Genomic DNA, 14,438 nt, shown 5'->3' on the forward strand with positions numbered 1-14,438 from the left:
CTACAACAAGGTAATTACAATATCATTCCTTACCAGTAGTTTGTGTGTTGTGCATTATTGAATGTATGGCAAAAATGTATCAAACACTTCTATTAATGATCTCACTCCATGGAATCATCTCTAAGACTACTACATCCTTTACTCTCCCTGCAGCTCCTCCTTTTGTACATATTGCTGCCTCAGTACTTTCCTCTTCTCTTACAAACACATATGAGCTTTTAACTTATCTAAACACATTGACAATAACATCCACAACCTCTCGCCATAACAAACATTCTGTCAAATCCCACAAATATATTTATATCTCGCTCCTGTTGCTTCTATTAGCTGGTGACATATCTCCAAATCCAGACCCAACTCACATGCCACACCCACAACAAACTATAAATCCAGCTAACCTCATAAATATTGCATGCCTCCCTTCACCATCCAAGTCACTAAAATGTGCATTATGGAATGCACGCTCTGTCTGCAACAAACTAACATCCATCCATGACCTCTTTATTTCAACCAACCTCAACCTTCTGGCAATAACAGAAACATGGCTAACACAATCAGACACTGTCTCCCCTGCTGCACTTTCACATGGTAACCTACACTTCTCACACACCTCCAGGCCTGGCAATTGTAAAGGAGGTGGGGTAGGAATATTACTCTCCCAATCTTTCACATTCACAGTTCTCCCACAGGTACCTTCACTCACATTTACATCATTCGAAGTACATTCTATCAGGACTTTCACCCCTTTCTCTCTGCGAGTTGCTGTTATCTATCGCCCGCCTGGGCCACCGCACCAATTTCTGGAACATTTTTCAGCCTGGCTCCCTCACTTCCTATCCTCAGACATCTCCACCATCATTATGGGTGATTTCAATATCCCCATTGACAGTCCACAATCTCCTCATGCCACCAAACTATTCTCTCTAACCTCCTCTCTTGGCCTCTCCCAATGGACTGACTCCTCTACTCATAAGGAGGGCCACTGCCTTGATCTTGTATTTACCAGACTATGCTCAGTTTCTGATTTCACTAATGCTCCTTTCCCTCTCTCAGATCACAATCTTATCACCTGCACACTTTCCTCCATTACATCAACCTCAATGTCAGTGAAATCAACCAAACCTACTAAAACCCGCAGAAATATTAATGTGATTAACTTTCAACAACTATCTACCTCTCTACAACAACAACTCTAACCAATTTCTGCACTCACTTCTCCTGAGAATGCTGCATCACAGCTAAACCAGATCTTAGTAAAAACCCTCGATGAAGTAGCTCCAGCTACCCATCACACTCCGCGTAGACTCAGACGTCAACCGTGGCATTCTAACTTAACAAGGCATCTACAAAAACTCTCACGTAAAGTAGAACGTCAGTGGCGAAAGTCTCGCACTCCAAGTGACTTCCTCACATATAAGTCTATCTACAACTCTTATCGTACTGCTCTGGACACTGCCAAGCAAATATATTTCCAATCTCTAATCTCTGCTCAAGCCTCTAACCCCAAGCGACTTTTTAATACATTTAAACTGCTTCTTACCCCTCCCTCACCCAAGCCACCTGCTACTATCTGTGCACAAGATCTTGCTTCCTATTTCAAGGACAAGATTGATAATATCCGAAATGAAATGTTATTCTCTTCCTCAGCTAGTGACCTACTCAATTCCCTACCTGAACCCTCTGGCACATTCTCTTCATTTGACCCCACAAATGAAGATGAAGTATCTACACTCTTCTCATCCTCCTACTCTATTACCTCTCCTCTAGATCCTATACCCTCACAAATTAGTAAAGCTCTGTCTCCTGTGCTCATCCCAACCCTAACTAAAATCTGTAATCTCTCTCTTTCTACTGGCATCTTTCCATCACTGTTCAAGCATGCAGTGATTACTCCCATTCTGAAAAAACAAAATTCTGACCCTAACACTCTCTCTAATTACCGTCCTATCTCCCAGCTCCCATGCCCCTCCAAGCTACTGGAGAGACTTGTCTACACCCGCCTCACACACTTTCTTAACACCCACAACTTATTGGACCCACTTCAGTCTGGCTTCCGTTCCCAGCACTCCACAGAGACAGCACTGACTAAGGTAGTAAATGATTTGGTCACTGCCAAGGCTAAAGGCCATTACTCACTTCTAATTCTTCTAGATCTCTCTGCTGCTTTTGACACTGTTGACCACTCTCTTCTCGTACAAACATTACAATCCCTAGGTCTTAAGGACACAGCCCTTTCTTGGTTCTCTTCCTACCTATCTGATCGCTCTTTTTCTGTTCGTTTTTCTGATTCTGCCTCCTCTTCGCTACCTCTATCAGTTGGAGTACCGCAAGGCTCTGTCTTAGGTCCTTTGCTATTCTCAATCTATACCACCTCTCTTGGCAAACTAATCCGCTCTTTTGGATTTCAGTACCATCTGTATGCGGATGATACTCAAATCTACCTATCCTCTCCAGATTTATCACCATCTGTATTGGTCCGTGTCACTGAATGTATTTCTGCCATTTCATCTTGGATGTCATCTCGCTACCTGAAACTTAATATTTCTAAAACAGAATTAATTATATTTCCACCGGCCAATAACAGTTACCAATCTGATCTCTTTATCACTGTTGATAACTCAACAATCCACCCCACCCCACAAGCTCGCTGCCTTGGTGTCATCCTTGATTCTGAATTGTCCTTTGTTCCCCACATTCAATCTGTCTCAAAATCATGTTACATACATCTAAAAAACATATACAAAATTCGACCATATCTCACACAAGACACTGCAAAAACTCTAATCCATGCACTCATTATTTCCCGCATTGACTATTGCAATAGTCTCCTTACTGGTCTTCCCAAAAACAGGCTATCGCCATTACAATCCATTATGAATGCAGCTGCGAGGCTTATCTTCCTTGCCAAACGTTCATCATCTGCTGCCCCGCTCTGTCAGTCCCTCCATTGGTTGCCGGTTTTCTACCGTATTCAATACAAAATACTGTTACTTACACATAAGGCCATTAACCGAATTACACCAACATACATCTCTTCACTCATCTCAAAATATCTCCCAACCCGACCTCTCCGCTCAGCACAAGAACTGCGTCTCTCATCCCCACGCATTACTTGCTCCCATTTACGGTTACAGGACTTTCTTCGGGCTGCACCTACTCTATGGAATGCCTTACCACACACAATAAGACTTACCTCTACTCTTCAATCCTTCAAGCGTTCCCTGAAAACTCACCTCTTCAGACAAGCTTATCAGATTCCAGAACCGACCACATAACCTTCATAGCTTCCATGTCTTATCACATCCCCTCTCACAGTCCATACATAACCTCACATATTGTCTTTCTTTCACATACTCCTGACATTTTGCCGACATTCCTATGTGACTGGATCAAGCAGCCCACCAAGAAACTCTGCATTCTGGCCAGACCAAATTGCAATATATATAGCACCTATCCTTGTGTATCAATGCCTGTTTCCCTATAGATTGTAAGCTTGCAAGCAGGGCCCTCTTACCTCTATGTCTGTCTGTTATTACCCTGTTTTGTTCTATCAATGTTTCCAATTGTAAAGCGCAACGGAATATGCTGCGCTATATAAGAAACTGTTAATAAAATAAATAATATATGATATAATAGTAGCAGAGAGTAACAGAATCATCATTAACCACTTAACTGGCTAATATTCTTTTATTATTAAATTATGTAAATAATACCTATTTAAAAGTTTATTACAAATAAGCAGATTTGTTAATAGAATTATAATGAACTGGGGCTAAATATGTGTTATTTACATAATTTGGTAATTTTAAAACTTGCAATTTTGGGAATTTTTTTGAAAAACATTTTTACAGTGAAAAAAGTTTAGTGTTAAATGTATATACAGGGAGTTTGGAAAGTCCCTCCACAGTGACTGTGTGCTAAGAGGTGCCGACACAAATAGGGGAGCCTCAGCAACTGCCACCCCATACGCTGCCAAACATCACTGGTTGGGACTCACTGGCAGTTGGCGTAACCCCCCCTATTTGAATTCTGGATTGTCACACACAATCACTGTGGAGGGATATCCAAACTCCCTGTATGTATATATATATATATATATATATATATATATACTTGCTGGCAGGAGGTGAGAGCAGGGGGAGGTACAGGCTGGTAGGCGATCCAATTTGGTTCCCCTCTCACAGCCCACCCCCCCTGGCAGTGCCCGTCGCCTTGGAGAGGAGGGAAGTAAAAACTTATCTGATTCCTTGAGCCCGGGCTGCAGGCAGACTGTCTTTCTGCAGCTGCAGATAGGCTATCCTTTTAGGGTTGCCTTTCTGTATCCCTGCCAGTAGTAGGAAACTGTCATGGCAACTGACAGTTTTACCACAGTAAATGTACTTACCCACACAGGATCATGAGAATTCAAGTCAAAAGATATATAACCAGCAATATATTCCAATCTTATGCCATCATTTATATGAAGGATAAAATAACTTGGAGGTGCTCCCCGGAATCGAATACCAATTACTCAATATAACAATAATTAGCACCGCCAAGTAGCAGCAAGAGATTCATTTGTGGGGCACTCTTTTTATTGGAAATATGAATATATTAGTTCAAGTTAAAATATAACTTTTAATTAATTCTTTCCTATTAAAAAATGGTATATACAGACACTGGTTGCTAAAAAATCAGTCACCCCTAAACAACCATAATAAAATAATTTAACATGAACAGAAACATGTATTAACAATAGATGATTAAGACTATAGCATATATCATGTGGTGACTATGCTTAATCAATTCAATATCCCTCCTAATGAGTATATTGGCAGGATTGGCATACACTAATATAGAATCTTATCAATATAGGTCCACTGATGCAAGAGTGATGTGTGAGGGTGAGAATATGCACAATTAAGTATAGAAACATATATTAACATCTCCATTATTTCTTCAAAGAACCCAGATGTCATAAGGATAAAGTAAGCGAAATACGGTGCCTAGTTCATGGTCCATTCTGCTGTTTAAGGTCATCTGAGAGCGGAGATGAGAGAGGGACACAAAATGGTACAGATAGAAACAACAGGGAGGTGTATGTGGTATTAGGCGGTCCCTGTTGCTAATAGCATTTCATGGACCGGATGCACCACTGAGATAGGCCGCTGCCCGCCTGAAAAAGAAATACCTTAACAGAGGGTTTGTGCCAGATAAACCTGCCATAAGCAACTCCCTCCTGCAGCAGGGAGTCGTGTCTGCCATGACACGCATTTCACCACATCGGGCTTGTTCACCTTGCAGTCTCCGCAGGCTCTTGCTGAAAGCAGTGGAAGGTAAAATCTGGTAAACTTCTGATGAAACTGTTATACTGCTGCAATGGAGAAACACGTTAAGGACATCTATTAATCATCTCCACTACTGCCCGAAGCTTTGACTGTTTGACTGAGACATTGGTGACCGCATTTAACTTCCACTGCTTTCAGCAAGAGCCGCAGACTCCCTCCCCGCAATGGCAAATGCATCTGCACCCTTCATGGTCGCCGCACAAAATCTGCATCAGGTAGACGATCCTATTGGTTGGTGGCGAGCTTGCCTAGGACATTTTCTGCCACTATTGCTACACTGGGACTGCAATCTGTGGGCAACTTCTGCAAAAGTGGTGAGTGACTATATGGTGGGGAGGTTGAGTACAACGCATGCTGCTTGCTCTTAATGCTGTGTAAATGCAAATCGCTGATTGGAACATGTCATCTTTTTAATAAAATGTGGATCCCTACTAAGGCTCCTAATTTTAATCGGACATTCTTTTGTTCTCAGGACTGTATATTTTTTAAATTAGCCATAATAGGTGATTTTTTACTATTATGTTTATATTAAATTGTTTGTTTGCGAACAAGTAATTTTATTAAAATGATGATATATTTTATTGCGCTCCCTTTTGCTTTTGTTGTTTTCTATATCATACTTGCTTACTGTCCCAGAAAGGCAAGGAGGCTCCCGAATCTCGGGTGCTGTTTCACGCCGCTGGAAGAGCATACAAGTCTTCCAGAGACTGACACGCTTCCGCCCGGCACCGCCCAAATCCTAAGTAAAGTTGGTGGTCTGGAGCGGCCGATGACGCGATATATATATGCGCGCGACCGTAAATGGGGACGCGGCCTAATTACCATAGGCCACACCCCCTATGTGACGTTATTAGGAGGCGTGTCTGCCTCCAAATAACGTCAGGCTGGGGGGAGCCTCACTAGCTGGGCTTCCCCCAGCCCTCTCCCATCACTGAATGGATGCCGCGCGCATGCGTGCAGCATCCATTCAGAATCTCCGGGGTCCGGCACCACCATACAGATGCGGCAGTGGGGGGTCCCCAACCTCCCGATTTAACCACCCGCGGGCCATTTCGGCCCACGGGTGGAACAGCGGGACAGTAATGTCCCGCTGAAATCGGGATGTTGGGGAGGGGTGCGCCCTCTATGGGTGGCGCCCCTGTGCAACCGCCCAGGTCGAACACCCCCAGAGCTGGCCCTGCATGCAGTCACACCCCCCATACCATCCCCTGTGCTGCACCACACCCCTTGCACTGCCCCCACCCCAATGCTGCACCATGCCCTCAGCTGTGACAACCTGGCTTTGTCAGCAGCCGCAGCCAGAAAGTCGACAAAAATGGACTATGGGCCTGATTCAGACCCACTCGCGAGCGGCTGTCCGCTCGCAAGTGGGTCGATGTTCTGCACTGAGCATGCGCACGACGGAGGGAGCTCCGTCGTGCGCATGCGCCAGACGCGACGAGCGAAGGAAAGTCCTTCGCTCGTTGTGTCTGATCAAAGGGGGCGTGCTGTCGATGTTGATTGACAGCACGCCCCCTTTGGTGGGCGTGCCGGGGGCGTGCCTCCCTGACGGGGGCGTTCCCACGGGAACGCCTCCCGTCAGAAGCCAGCCCACTGACATCACTAGTGATGTCAGTGGGAGTGATTTTGGCTCTGATAGAGCCAAAATCACTCTGGAGCTTGCGGTTGAAAACCTCAACCGCAGGCTCCGGCTCGCAGTTTCGATGGTCGCGATGGTCACGACCATCGCGGCCATCAAAATGCACGCTCGTATAGGCTGTGGGTGGTGACCCACAGCTATACGAGCGTCCAGGAGGACGCTCCATTTTTATGGAGGGCGGCCCTCATTCAGAGCGTGCGCTCTGCTCAGAGCGTACGGCTCTGAATGAGGGCCTATATCCACACACAGCATTTATCCTGTGCATTGCACAGCATGTGTCTATTCCTTCTACATTCACAGGGTTCCTGTGAAAGCTATAGATACTGGCCTGCATGCCGCTTAATTGTTGCCACCTGAACTCTTACAAGTGCACGTAAACCAGCATATTTGAAGATATAAAATCACTAAATACATAATGCTGAAACAAGATTTTTTGATTAACAAGCCAAATATACCAGATTCCATTACTCTCATTAAGCCTCCACCCATAACCCTGGTGCAATATCATGGATTCTACCTAGAAAAGGTGCAAGGGTGACGAAAATTTCTATTGTACTGTATACAGTATAATGGTCAAAGGCTAATGTAAAATGAAAGATACAAATCACCTATTGATACTTCAAAGCACGGGTGGAACAGTATATCGATGAGCCACCTAGCAAATGTTGGCCAAAGACCCTACAATGCTGCTTTAGCCTCTTGGGTTCCCTGCTCTGCTCTCAAAACAACAGAGCTTGAGCCTTTTCTGAGCATGTACAGTCTGGTGTAAATTCGTTCATGCTCAGTAGAGACCTCTGCTCTGCAAATCTGCCTTTTTTTGTGTAACCTTCAGACCATTTCTATAAATACAGCAACTGAAATAAAGGCAAACAGCTGGTTAGATCATTTTGACTGCTTCCTTGGCTGTAAGCCTGTCCCTCTTCCTGACACTACTGTTAGAGTAAGATAGCAGGAAATCTCTCAGCTTCATTTTAATTGCTTTAATGTTAATAGTGCCCAATTCATTTCAGCTCTTAACAAGACCCTGTCTCTCTTTCTTAACCTGACATTGAAAACAATCTCTGGAATTCTCAATTCCAGCATTCAGCTGTCACATCCTTAACAAGCAGGAAATGAACCAGGCATCCAGTATGAATTTACCTTGGCTCAAAACAAAGTATGTGCCACATCATTCAGCCTGAACATGGGGTTCATAGTCCAATGTACTGGGACCATCTGGAATGTAGTCATTGTACAGCATTTGTCAACCACTCCAGAAATAACATAAGTAAGAATGAAGTGATTACCTTGCAGATGAAGCACCATTAGACCATTCTCCCAGAAACTTGCTCCCCTTTTTAACAAGTGATATCACACGCAATGTATTTACTGCAAGATAATTAATAGCTGCTGAGATGGATGGCATAGATTACATTATTAAACTCAGAAAATGGATCTGTTTCAGGGATAAGCTCGTTGACTTTTCAGTGCAACAGGAGAAGCAGACAATATGGGAAAACGTTATTAAAGTAAATTCTTTGTAAATCAATTACTAGCCAAGGAGAACAGTGTAATACTCTGTGGGGCCTATTCATCAACACTAAAATAACGTTTTTAAGGACATTTTCCTTAAATAACGTTATTTTGGTATTCATGTAGCCACTTAGCACAGGAGATATCACAGATATCTCCTTGCTAAGTTCCCATGCATACACAAACTTAACGCATCTGTATTCAGTGCTGCGCATGCGCTGGTCTTACAGATGTAACAGCGCAAGCGATAAGGTAGTGTAGGCAGGGAAAAGTATCTATTTCCCGAAAAGCTGTCATCGCAAAAATGACAGCTTTTCGGAATAGATACTTATGGAGAGGTGGAATGATGAATTCCACCTATAATTAGCTAGAACTCCATGAGAGTTCTAAAGCTAATTATCTCCAGAGAATTTTTAGGTTTAATGAATAGGCCCCTGTGTCTGAAGGTCTTGCAATTAACATGTATCTGGTGAACTGTCAGAAAGTATAAGTTATGGGGTCAGTGGAACTCTTAGCCAATGAAATACATTTTTAATTGTAATTTGTAAACAAATTGCTTCTTTAAAGAAAAAGCTTGAGAGGAAATAAAATATCACTATTGCAAATGCTCACAATGAATGCACATTAAGGATGCATAAATATGGTATAGATAGAAATCAGTCCCATGTAAATATAGTACTGAGATCATTTCTAGGTTCATAATGGCTAAACAATTCATAATTAATATTAATAGTTACTTTGAATCCTAAAACACTACACAGTTCCATTCATTCAAGGCTGTTAAGACACTAATACCCCTTTCGCATTGCAAACACGGGTCGGACCCGGGTTTTGAACCCGGGTCCGACCCAGGTCAGACCCGTGTCAGGGCCTTTCACATCGCCTTAATAACTCGGGTTATTCCCAGGTTATTGCAGATTTGGTGCCTTTTTACTCAACCCGTGTTGCCCATGTTAAAACAGTGTGATGTCATTTTTAAAGGATTTATTTCAGTAAAGAAAAGGAGGCTGGGGAATACTTGCAGTGCAGATGACTATGTCACAGGTCTGCTTAATGCAGTATGGCCAAATGCATTGGCACACAGCTCAAAGAACTTCCAGTCCATGCGGGCAGCACCACTGCGATTTTCTATTGTGGTCGTTCACCTTATGAAATTGCTTCTTCAGTGCCTTCAGCTTATTGACGAACCTGCTGCTGGCTCCTGATGAATCCAGATGCAGCCAACATTTTGCTGATGTTGCGATAAATTATCACATCCTTGACAGTGCCAGTTATCTGTTTACATATTTCTTCCTCACCCCTGATCCGCAGCAACTCTATTACTTCTTCATCACTGCAGTTTGTCATGATTCCTCCAAAGTGAAAGTAAAGTGCAGTATAGTACACTGTGCTGTCTGTATATAGCTTATTAATAGCTGCCTTTTCCCCAAAGTGTGCAAAGTGTGCAATGCAGGACAGTAATGTAAATACAGAGACATGTGCTCTGTGTGCAGGCTGGTCAGCTGACTGGAAAAAGCCAATCAGCACTATTTTCTCAGACCCTGGTCGAATATCCCGGGTCTGTACCATTTAAGAGCCAAATAACCCGGGTCCAACACGTGTTTAACCCTCCTTTTAACCCGGGTTGAAATACCAGGTCTGTCGACCAGGGTTATTCATTTTGGTGCTTTTTAAAATCACGTCGACCCGGGAATAACCCGGGTTATTTTGGCAATGTGAAAGGGGTATTATAAAACTTTTCTACTGCCAAAATAACCCGGGTTATTGCCGGGTCTACCCTGGTCATGGCTTGGTGTAAAAGAGTAAAAATAACCCAGGTCGAGGAACCAGGGAATCCGACCCTGACAGCTACCAGGTTTGAACCCTAGTAACAGTGCGGTGTAAACAGCGCAACCTGAGTTTTCCAACCCAGGTCACGCAAATAAACTGTTGATTTGAGCTTCAGTGAGCAGTCACCATCCACTTTTTATGACCTCATCTTTGTGAGCCTGAAAAAGGCCATTTCTAATAACATACAAAGGTTTTGCAGGGCAGACCCGGGTTCAGTGTAAACAGGCCCGGACGGGAATAACTTGGGTCCAAGGTGCAGTGTAAACATGGTTTGACCCGGCTCTGACACAGGTGGAAACCATGGGCCTGATTCGGACCCACTCGATAGGCTGTGTCCGCACGTAGCCTGCTGATGTTTGCAATCTGCACATGCGTATAAGACGCAGTGCGCATGCGCAAACTGCTCCAAGCGATTGGGAAGCGTTCGCACCCTGCACATAGACTCCTTGCTAGAATGAGTGACAGGACAAGCCATTTGTGGGTGGTGACATGGGTTGGTCGATGGAAACAGGGGTGTGGTGGTGCGAACACAGGAATGTCTGTGCGTCTTAATGTCGCTTCAGAGGCATTCATAATTAAGACGCAGTGTCATAATACATGCCACATGGCTGAATTACACACTGAAGCACTCACAATGCTTGCAGTAGGGTATGGTCAGCCACAAGTGCTGCGTATGGTTCTGATGTTACTCGATGTTACCGATTGTTGCATACACTTCCTGGAGATGATGTGTTTTGCTAAAGGAAAGTGGGCATCTTAAGACAGGCTGGAGGGCACCTAAATAAACACCACGATCGCATGCCAAACATAGTGGGCGTGCTAATGCCTTTCCGTGCGATCGCCGGATTTGCATACTTTGGCTGCAAGCAAAATCATTTAGTGAGGGGGTCTGAATCAGGCTCCAAGTTCAAAAACACGGGTCGGACCCAAGTTTTTGGTGGAAAAGGGGTACAAAAAGTAGTTGTTGTTTTCTATGCATACTAGGCCACATTGAAGAAAAAAGTAAAATTTTTGCTTAGTCTAATGATCAGTATGTCTGCAACACTTTCAATATATCTGCACAACACTATAAGGCATATTTATGAATTATCCGGTTCTACACCCGATAATTACAATTTGTTATCAACGCTTATTGTGTCAATGAGAGTTTAAGTATCACTCAAATGTATTAAAGAGCACATGCAGGGACAGGGGCTCTTATAGTAGTCCCTCCCTATTATTTGTTAGAAGTGAAGATGGCATTAGCTACAAGGGCCAACCTCCAGAACAATTAAGCAGGCACCATAGAAACCTTTGCTTTTGTCGGAGATATCTGCTATGGTACCCCCAAATACAACTGGGTGGTAGTTAATATTAGCCGGTACCCCCTGAAAATGGGTGGTTTGGGAGGATATCCTGCTAAAATTTGTTGAAAAATAGGACCCAATGTTGGCAGTGCATCATTGAGGGCTGTATGTGACATTTTTATTTTTTATTGTTATTTATATAGCAACAATAATATTGTATAGTGCTGTACAGAGATTATGTAATCATTCACATCAGCTTCTGGTCCAGTGGAGCTTACAATCTAAATTCCTTGCCGCACATGCCATAAGGTCAGGAGTCAATTAACATACCATTGTAAGAAGTCAATTAACCTACCAGTATATTTTTGACTGTAGGAGGAAATCACAACACCTGAAGGAAACTCAGATAAGCACCGGAAGTACATACAAACTCCATACAGAACGGTACCATCTCAGAATGAACCTTATTATCACAGCACTGTGAGACAGAAATGTTAACCACTGTACCAATGTTTTAAAATATTTTATTGAAAGCAGGGAGGGAAGTCTGAGCAGCCTATTTTCACACAAGAGGTCCAGAAAACTCTAGACAAAAGGCAGCACTGATTGCCACCTAAACATGCATTTGTATAATGCAGGAATTATTTATAATACTCATAATTATCTGTACTCATTTTTTTTTCTGAAATTAATAAATTGATATGAACTTTTTCTGGGCTTACATTATAGCAAAGGGAAGCTTTGCAATGTTCAATAAGATATACACATACTGCTTAATGGGATCTAAGAGTAACACATTAACAGTCCCGTACATGTTATGTAGAGACCTGAAGATTTCAGAGGTCAGACTTGAAATATAAGGTCAGAAGTTTGATGGGACAGAAGACATCCCCAGTAACTTGCATTGCTTTGGAATGACAGGATATGAATAGTTCATTTGAACTCCTGTTCTATGTGTCTGTCTGCATAGATCTTCTTATCTTTTAGTTTATTTTTACTTTGGCCGTCCTGTTGTGGAGTCTGTGACACGGTCATCTGACTTAAATTTTCATCCCTGCGTTGTTCTGTGTGAGAGATATTTAAAATTAGTAATCCTTCATTCATTTGGTGGGGGCACACACAAAAATAGCGTCTCACAGTCATATTTTCATGGGTTGAGTTCATTAATCTCTAACACTGTGTACATAACTTTCCTTGACTTGGATGTATTTATAAATATCAACTTTGTTTAGAAACATGTAAAACACATCTATCCTTTATATAAATTTACAGGAACATGAGTGTTGTATCAGTACCAAGAGCAATGCCATTAATAGCTTTCACCATTTATAAAAAAGAGAGTATGACCCCCTTTCAATTTTCATTACAAGCCCTGATAGCGATCATTACCTTGGCAAAATATGCAGCTTGGAACATCTTATGATAACACCTTATTAGGATGTCAGGACGGGGATGCAACAAAGATAGAAATGCGGTCAAACCCCGAAAGTGCGGATTTTACCACATTTCTCATATGCACCAAGCCCCAGTATGCAGTGGCAAACGCTGGATTTCTAGAGGGGGGTTTCCAAATACTTGATTTTAGAGTGAGTGTGGCCAGTCCATGAAGAGGGCATAATTACCATTTATCCAGCTTGAATATGCATCATACAATGTGTATTGTGTGTCATAATTCCAGCATATACAGGACCAGAGATCACAGTAAGCCATTAGATGCAGCAGTAGGGCCATCCTGCCTGAGCTGAATGTTTTTATTTTAGATGTGGGCACCATTCCAGGGCATAGGAGCAAGTCTGGAGGAGCAGCAGAATAACCCAGAACTGCCCTGGACATATATGTATATATTGGGCTCTATAGCAGTGCATCCCTAACAGTGCATGTTTTCCAAATCCCCTAGTTGGTGCACAGGCTATTTATTACTAGCTGATAAATGTTAAAAGATCCACAGGTGGTGCTAATTATTTAATTTATGATACTGAGAAGAACATACAGCGCTAGTAGAATTCCATTATATTACTATTTCTATTGTGGACATGGTCTGGGCTGGGGAGGGTGGTTTCTAGGCAGATGGAAATCCCCCCTGCGTTTGCCTATGAGTACGCGATGCACTCCAGGGCTTGGTTGCAGTGGGTAACGCCATCTCCTGATGGCTTTACCTTATAGAAGCCTTTGGGCTTCTATCAGGAGAACTCTGTAAGAGGGATCCAATCGGATCCCTCCCAGCACCCCCCTGCAGCGCGTGCATCCTTTTGCGCATATGCAGAAGGACGTCAGAGGGGCTTCTGGGTCATAGACCCTGAAGTACCTCCATCGAAAAGGGCTGCTCTTACTGAGAGAACGTTCCTTTGTGGTGTACTTCATGCATACCAGCGTTGCTAATGCCGACATGGGTGCGAAGGGTGGGAGATGCATCGCATCCCGAATGCGATGCGTCATGCATCCCCCCTCAGGACTGAAAAGTGTATGGGCTTTTTGTAGTCACCTTTGTGCTGTTGGTAACTGAGCAAAAGCCCTGATTTGCCCAGATGGCAAAAATAGTTATTGCTTGTGGTAAGTACCATAGTAGGTTTCACTATAAAACATTATGAAAGTGGCCTCATGTAGGTGTGGCCAAACCAACTGCTGCTTACCTGAATTCAGAACATGAACATAGCGACTCAAGTAACAAGTACTAATGACCGCCATACACTACACATTGCATCATAGTGACCACAGTACTACTGTATACAAAACAGAGATCCCAATGACTATCATAAAGCATTCCAGTGACCAATATAGAAAAAGAGAGCATCCCAGTGACTACCATGCAATATAGAGAGCATTCTAGTCACTGCCATACAATAC

General features: G+C 43.1%; 1 protein-coding gene and 1 long non-coding RNA gene across 3 annotated transcripts in view; one reads left to right on the plus strand and one right to left on the minus strand.

The window, feature by feature from the left end:
- The window catches only part of LOC148443319 (uncharacterized), a 168,803-nt gene that overhangs the window by 58,915 nt on the left and 95,450 nt on the right, over nt 1-14,438 (plus strand). The gene's annotated exons all lie outside the window — the stretch shown is intronic.
- LOC148443320 (uncharacterized) overlaps nt 12,148-14,438 on the minus strand; it is a 37,184-nt gene continuing 34,893 nt past the window's right edge. For both annotated transcript variants that reach the window (XR_015875690.1, XR_015875691.1), the window contains exon 3: nt 12,148-12,658. This is a non-coding gene — a long non-coding RNA (uncharacterized LOC148443320). The remainder of the gene's footprint in view (nt 12,659-14,438) is intronic.

Source organism: Taudactylus pleione, unplaced genomic scaffold (assembly GCF_031769625.1).
Source record: "Taudactylus pleione unplaced genomic scaffold, aTauple2 ptg001302l, whole genome shotgun sequence".
NCBI classification, from domain to species: Eukaryota; Metazoa; Chordata; class Amphibia; order Anura; family Myobatrachidae; genus Taudactylus; species Taudactylus pleione.